Raw genomic sequence first — 8,214 nt, forward strand, 5'->3', positions numbered from 1 at the left:
GCCATTTCAGTTTGAAAAAAATCAAAAGAAAATGATAAAAACTTCAAAAAATAAAATCCTTCGAGAGGTAGTTATATTACTACATCTACTAGTTAGGAAAATTTGAAAACTTAAATTTGGACATGTTTTGCAAAAAGTGTAGGGAAAATGTAAAACGGCTATAACTTTTGCATACGACGTCGGAAAAAAACGTATAATATATCAAAAAATTCAGCATGAAAATCCGCATCCGATGGAGACCACCTACGGCATGTTTGCAATTTTTTAGAATCCTCAAATTCCAAAAGGAAAAAAAAGATATGGTCAAATTTCAGTTTTTTTTTAAAAAAAATTGGTTAAATCTGGTCAAACTACTTATTCAAGAAGTATTAATGTTACTACATAATTATTCAAGAATATTAGTGTTACTAAATAATTATTTCAATTTTTTGAATTTTGGTCAAATCTGGTCAAACTGTGGTCAAACTATGGTCAAACTTATTCAAGAAATATTAGTGTTACTAAATAATTACTGTTTTTTAGAATAATAGTTTCAAACTCAAACAGTGAAATGTGTGACTTAATGCTCAACCTAAACTCCTGAGGGTTAATAGGATTGACATCTTACTATTGTCAGGAAAACAACAAGTGCAGACTTGGAAATGAAGGAGAATAGAACCCGAAAGTTAAGCGTGCTCGGGCTGGAGTAGTGAGAGGGATGGGTGACCGGTCGGGATGTTAGATGATTTGGAATGAGTGATCCACACTTGAGCAGTTAAGAAAGGTGATTAAAGACTAATTCACCAAATAATTCAGAAAAATTAAAAATTGAAAAAAAAATAATCAAAAAAATTTTCAAAATTTTCAAAAAAAAAAACCTTTAGTACCGGTTGGTAACACCAACCGGTACTAAAGGTCCCCCCAACCGGTTTTAAAGCTCCGTTTGCTACTAGTGGTTCTAGTAGCAAAGAACTAACATGGCATTGTGGTAATATCACACAGATCACCTGCAAACTGTAGTCTGGCACTGCGTGTCAGTTGCAAAATTCACAGCTGAAATCGCTATGTAGTATGTGACGTGGTTTAGAGTAATATGATAAACCACATGGACCTCCAAAAAACTGTAGGTGGCAATGTGTTTGGTTTATCATGTGTAAATTCTGAAGTCAGAAACGGGCCCCACATGCCACTTACAACATCGAAAGCACAAATATTGCCAAGTTGTATGATATATGACCATGGTGAGAGACGCTATAACAAGAGGTAAATAAGCAAAGCAATCGACATTGGGAGAACTGCATAATAGTACATTATCTACAATTAATCAATCAGAAGCTGAAAACACATGATCTGCTGCCGCAAACATTCTACACATAAGACATACTGGAAACCGGTATGAATGTAAGCAAAACATGAAATGAAAAAAACTACCATAATGTGCAGTGCCTCCAAATTGGGAAATCAACCGAGGAAGGAGATAACCATCTTGGGTGTGGCTTCTGAAACGCACATTCAGACTCAGGAACTTGACGCTGGTGGCCATGGCGCTTGGCTCGCATTTATCCCGGCCTGGAATGAACCCCATTGAACAAAAAAATTACACATTTAGTATTGTACCTCCAACAATTGGACGATGTTTTGCTAACTGAAGAAACTGTTAGACCGCGGACAGGAGATGTACACACCATGACGATGTTGTCTCGCATCTCCAAGAACCAGGATGGTGTTCCCTGGCTGCAAGATTCCTCGTGCAGCTTGGGAGCATCGCCAATCCTGACCTTGGTGCACAAGCCGCCGGCGTTGCCTCGGGACCCCTCCAGGATGAGCCGCTCGAGGCGAGGAACCTTCACCACGGCGATGTCCTCCGGAACAAAGCTGCAAATTTGGACGCACCGGAGACTCTGGCTGACGAAGCGAAGGCGCAGCCCCTTGTTGCATCCATGGATGTTGAGACCTGAGGGTCTCCAAGATGGGGCTCTCGGTGACGACAAAGTCGATGTCCCCGTCCTCCATGACTACGCTACAGATGCCAAGCTCACGGAGGTGGTGGAAGGAGGTGCGGGGTAGTAACCTTGCCACGTCCTGGAACTTCCAGAGGCCGGTGTAGAGGCAGCCGATGCTGGCGATGCCAAAGAGCACGGCCCGGAGGGGCACGTCGAGCGGCCACGGGCGGTTGACGAGGGCGAGCTCCTGGACGCCCTTGGTGGCCAGGAGCTGGAGCCAGCGCGCGAGCTGGGCCTGGTAGGCGCTCATGTGGCTGCTGGTGAGACGGGCGTTGGGGATGGGTCCCGTGTGCGCTTCGAGGACGGTGGAGATGGCGGTGACGATGGCCGCCGAGTCGGCGGCGTGGGGGAAAAGCTGACGCCTTGGGGCGGAGGTGGGCGTCGTTCAAGATGATGTCCGTCGGAGGCGGGCAGGTCGGGGATGAGCTCGGTGCTGATGTTGCTGAGTAGCTCCTCCGTGGATCGGTCCACCTCACACGGGTCACGGCCCCTGCTCCGCAGATCGGCCTCCGTCGCGGGGTCCACGTTGGTGAACGGGGGCTGCCGGGGACCAGCCATGGTCGGCGGCGAGGGTTTGGGTATTTGGGGGTGGCGAGTGAAGCGGAGAGTGGAGTGGGTCTGTGACCGAGGAGGCGGATGGTGGGGGTGGGCCCTATTTAGGGCTTCATGTTTAGTTGGGCCGAACTCCGGCACAGGATGTCTGTGGGCCTATACTAAAAAAACATACACGAATTCGTATACAAGGTCTATTTAAAATACGACCGAAGTTAAAGCATCAAGGTTGACGAAGTCATCACCGGCACCTCACCCATCGACGGGGAAGCGTCAAGCCTGAGATTTGATCTTGCCATCAACCATTGTTGCAACCGTAGTCGTCGTCTTTATTCTCATGTCGCTCGCTCATTCGGACGAGTGGTGCCCAACGGAACGAAAAGACGGAATGTGAGGATTCCATTCTTTGTTTTGAAGGAGCTCGAGCCTGCAGTGACATGGCTAGTGAGGCGGCTTGCCAGCTAGAATGGGCCAAGGAGATGGCTCGAAGCCAGGCCGACCCTGGTGTATGGTCGAAGGGGCGACGGCTCGAGGCCCAGGCCAGGAGGTGGGGCCATGATCTGGTACTTATGTTAGTATAGCCTAGCAAAAATATTAGGTAGCGAAAAAATAAAAGGAGGAAACCAAGCACAAGGGGCTGGAGATGGGCTAGGCCCAATTGCTGCTAGCGATAGGAGAAGCATCGACACTCGCACGGCTGCACGCGTTAATCACTCCGAATATCTGAACGTTCACTGGTTTGTTTCATCTTGGACTCTCTGCCAATCGCTCGGCCACTGGGGATTCTTGTTCGTTGGCTAATTGTCGCTGTTGCGCATGGCACCCTGGTGTTGCGCCGCAGCCGTGTGCCCATGCCGGCGACCGGGCCATCAACCATCCGGCATCCGCTAGGCCGCGAGGTGCAACCATCAGCCATCTGTAGGTCATTGTCTCATTGGCAGATTGTTTTCGCTTCTGCATAATCCGTGAAACCACGAGCATGAATTGATCTTGTCTTTAACAGCTACGTATTTATCCACCTAGTCTTTCGCTTCTTTTTGATCTTCTCTTTGTAGGGCTCTATGGATTTTGCGATTGAGATTTACAACCTTTCTAGAATAAAAATGTAATCATTATCAAGGGCATTCAGACGGTTCCTTCCCTCCAAAAGATTTCAACTTAGATCTTGAGGATCAAAGTGGCCACAAAACAAGGTTTCGGGTTTGCAGATGATATCAAGTAATATGTTGACTTCTCTGTTCAACAAATCTTTTATAATTAATAAAATTTCAACCACTATCCTCATTATCTAGTGGGCTTGAAACATGGTTCTAATCCCTCATCAGAAGACAAAAAGAATGTTATAGAAAAGAACATGCATATGGAGGCACCAAATGTGTTGATGTTGGCCAAGGTAAGCATAGCTGCCTTATGCGATTTTCCCCCTATTATAAGAAGCATGTGCATCTTTTAGATAGCTACATATCGAGGTAAAAATAATAGTGGTATATGTAAATGTCCCAATAGGTATATATTAAGGAGCCCCAGCTTCTAGGTTGGCCCTAGGCCCCAAAAATCTATGGACCGGCCCTGCTTGAAGCTCGCGAGGATGGTAGCGCCGGCTCTCTAGATGGTTCCAACGACTGCACTGGAGACATGGAAGAGCCATGGGACATTGCAAAAGTGTCAACTTTTGCTTGGTGGTGATAGTGTGTGGCGTCTCTAACAAAGTGGGTAGGGGGTAGACAAGGTGGTGGCTACACGGCTTGCTGGACGCACTGGTTGGGAAGAAGGGTTTTTATTGTTGAAAGGCGACCAAGAAGTGTTGTAGGAGGTGGTGTTGGTTAGTAGAGAAAAGTGTCTCCAGACAAGAAAAAAAAGGTATTAAAAGGGGGTTGGGAGAAATATAATTTTTCATTTTGTTGAGATGAAGGGGCAATTTTTGGGAATTAAATGGTTTTTATGGGTCTAAGTGCTCTAATCTAGATTAGTATTGTACTCTCCTAATTGTTTGATGTCTCCAATATTTTTATGTGTTTGATTATTTTTTATTTTGCTTGTTTCTTACTGTTTGATTTTTAAGTATTTCAACTTTTGGAGTCCTTCAATTATTTTTATTGTGGAAATGAAAAAAATTAGATTTACTGAAGTGTTATTTCTTGATTTCACTAGCCTATTAAAATTTAAAAATCAGATATTAGGGAATTTATGTGAATAGACAGGAATACTAGGTTATATATGAGAAGATTAACCCGTGAGTTGGTACCAGTTGATTGGCTAGGTATGTCCCACTACCTAGTGACACCATTATAAATGCATTAGAGGGTAATGCACGATTTGCCACGACATTCTTTGGTTTTAAATAAATTATATTTTTCTGTTATGGGTTTTTATAGCAATTCACATTTCGTATATACCGCGAAGTTGGTTGAGCGACCACAGACCCCTGTTGCGCTATAGGGTAAGCCATGTAGACTGGTCCTTCACTACTAGGAAAAGGCCTACTAATGGCGCACTGGTTTTGCCTACTTAATTGTTCTTAGCACATGATCATCAGTATTAGGCAGGACCTAAATACCCTATTTAAGCTAAAATAGCATAAAACAATATAGACCCTGACTCTCCATTATGGAGAATGGAGAACATCCTGTCTCCAATTCTTGCGCTTCGCTTCCTTTTGCTTTCAAGAAGCTCCTTACGACTGTCCATACATTTTTCCCATCCTTTGATTTTCATGTCTCCGCTTCTTTTAGAAATCTCGTATGGACAGTTGAGATTCGTAGGACGACCTAGCTGTATGTTCAAAACATTAACACTACCTTTCAGATACATCATATGAGGCACACAATTCTCTGGTATTATCTGTTGAAAAACATAGTAATAACTTCATAGTTAGCAATGATGTACTAGTTTTAGAAGTATGCAAAAGATGCACGGATGTCGTAATAGTAAAAATCATACCAGGGTATCTCCATGGTAGTTACCGTAGTTGAACACATGCACTAGTGGCACGTATTTACCATAATGTTGAGGAGTTTGATTGTAGATATTGTAATTCTCAATGTCAGTACAAAATCCGACCTAATGATTTGTCTCCTTGTAAGTTGTTAATTCGGAGCCATCGGTGTAGTGGGTTTTGTCTACCATCTCCCGCACATTCTTTGAACAATAAAAATAAGCTGTCAATGGAAATAAGTTGTCCACTATTTTGAAATAAACAGTATAAATTAGCTAATAACTATGTTTGAGAAACTCACGTAGCGGTAGAACTGGAGGCGTATCAACAAGGACCCAAATGTCCATATTGTCTTGGTTGATGTCAGGATTACCAAGATCCATGGTGATAAGCATACCCTCATCAAAACCATACATCTTGCAAAATGCTTCCCAATTTTTGCAACCAAAATGGGTTACACTCTCAGAATTATATAGATTTACTTCAAAGTCAACATCGTGATGAGTCCTTAGGTGAATTTTCTTTGTTTCAGAAATTTCATGGTCTTCAAAATCCATCCTCTCCAAGACATAGCGTCTTGCATGGCATGGGATAAGCTATACTTGAATTGTAAAAGATGAAAATTACACGTTGAAATAGTTGAAGTCATGCTTAATTATGAAAATAAAACTTGTCGTCATTGTGTACCGTTTCAACTTTGAAGGTCTCCTCGAGCTTAATGTTGAAGCGCCGATCATCGTCCAGGTGAGGCATGTCGCATAGACCTCGATCGTCGTGGCACCAGTCGCACTCCGCCGGGAGACTTTCGTCGTCCGATGATGATGACGACATATCCTGGGACAACTCCCAGAATTTCTTGCCGCCCGAACCACCGGCCTCATTGTTGTGGGCCATGTTTCGCTCTAAATAGGAAAAAAGTTTGGTCAAAAAGTTGGTTATTGTCAAGTAACAAGATCATGGTCTCATCATTTAGGGTTTGTCGACACCGAGGCACCCTAAAAGCCTAAGCTTTCATCACTTAGGGTTTGTCGACGCCGAGGCACCCTAAAAGCCTAAGCGTACATCATTTAGGTTCTCATCGACATCGAGGCATCCGGGGCAGCCAAGTTAAGTTTTCATCATTTAGGGTTTATTGATGCCGAGGCACCCTAGGTTGGGCCTAATCACTTGGCACTAATCACTTGGCTCTATTGCCACCTATGGTTTAATATAGCAAGAATAAAGGGGCAGTTGATCCTACTTAATTAAGTACTAAGATACCCCGGGCCATGCATTAGTAGCAAGTACCCCATATGTCCGATTTTTAGCAAAGTCATGCTAAAATTCACGGAAATTTTCAGCATGACCTTTGCTGAAAATAGGACATATGGAGTACCCGAATTTGCCAGAACGGAAGTTAATCGACATTCCGGCAAACTCAAGGGCCTCTCGGGGTACCTGCAAAATCATCACGACACGAAGGGCCTCTCAAGGGCCTCAAGCAGCAGCGGCCCTTCACGAGCGAACTCAATGAGTGTGAACCAACAGAGTGTGGGTCACCACAATATGCTTGCAAGTAATTTTTCTGTAACTAAGGCACAATATGCTTGCAAGTAAATCACAATATGCTTGCAAGTAATTTTTCTGTAACAGTCTTGCCCCTATTTGAAGGACAAGAAAATAGATACAATGTGTAGCTTTGGCACAATCCTAAGGCACAATCCTCTGACTAATTCATCACTGTAGGCCGGCATGAAACACACTCCTCCAAAAAAGCCTAAAATTCCACTATTATTGCATGTAAAAAAGCCTAAAATCCACTAGTATTGCCTCTAAGAAAGCCTTAAAAGTCCACTATTATTGACAATCAAAATATGATCTGAACTGTAAGGAGTTAACTGAAAAATGAGTGTTAACTGAAGTTTTTGGTTATAATTTGAAAACCCAAAATTTCATCAACACATTAATTATAATTTGTTTGTGCAAATACTTCTCTCAGGCAGCCACACACATCTTTCTTCATCCAATTTTTTCCTACAGCATCATTGAACATCTGAAACTTACCAGCTCAACTTGAGAAAAAAATGGATAGGCAGGGACATTTATGCTTTTTGCCATCTAATCTAATCTACCTCTGCTTGATTAACTATTGTTTTGGTTTTCACTTTGTGCTAGCCCATTACATTAGTTGGTAAAGTACATGCTTCATCTTACATTCCCTACCTGTGTGTACATGCATTTGCAGGCTTTCAGGCCCTGACTAATTAACTACATTGCTGATCAGAGACCCTGCTGTTTACTGGGAGGTGGAAATACTACTGTGCTAGTGTGCTAGTACTGGTTTTTATTCTTTGGAACCTTCTACTTATGAAGCTCTCTCAAGTAAAGATTTTCAACAAGTAGTACATTTTTGTATGGTGCAAAAGTCCAGCAGCACTAGAACTGAATTGATTGATCTATACATGTTGTAGGAGGAGCTATATCATTTTCTCCATGGGGAAGGAGGAGAGGGAGGAAGGAGGAAGGAGGAGAGGTACCTGGGCGGGCGCGGCCGGTCACCGGAGGGGTTGGGGTCAGGGTTGGGGTTGCCGGCGGCGGCATCGAAGGGATGGCTCGATTGGTCGTCGGGGAGGCCTCCTAGGCGCCTCGGTTGGTCGTGGGGAGGCCGGCGGCCGCGGTCGTCATCCTGCACCCCGTGCCCGGACTGAGGTAGAGGCGGCGCAAGGCAGGGGCCGATGCGGGGAGGCTGTCGGCGACGGCGAGGTC

General features: G+C 44.1%; 1 pseudogene; it reads right to left on the reverse strand.

Annotated features, from left to right (window-relative positions):
* The window catches only part of LOC123184427 (uncharacterized), a 4,156-nt pseudogene extending 1,616 nt beyond the window's left edge, over nt 1–2,540 (reverse strand).
* Between the last annotated feature and the right edge of the window lie 5,674 nt (nt 2,541–8,214).

Source organism: Triticum aestivum, chromosome 2A (genome assembly GCF_018294505.1).
Source record: "Triticum aestivum cultivar Chinese Spring chromosome 2A, IWGSC CS RefSeq v2.1, whole genome shotgun sequence".
Taxonomy (NCBI): domain Eukaryota; kingdom Viridiplantae; phylum Streptophyta; class Magnoliopsida; order Poales; family Poaceae; genus Triticum; species Triticum aestivum.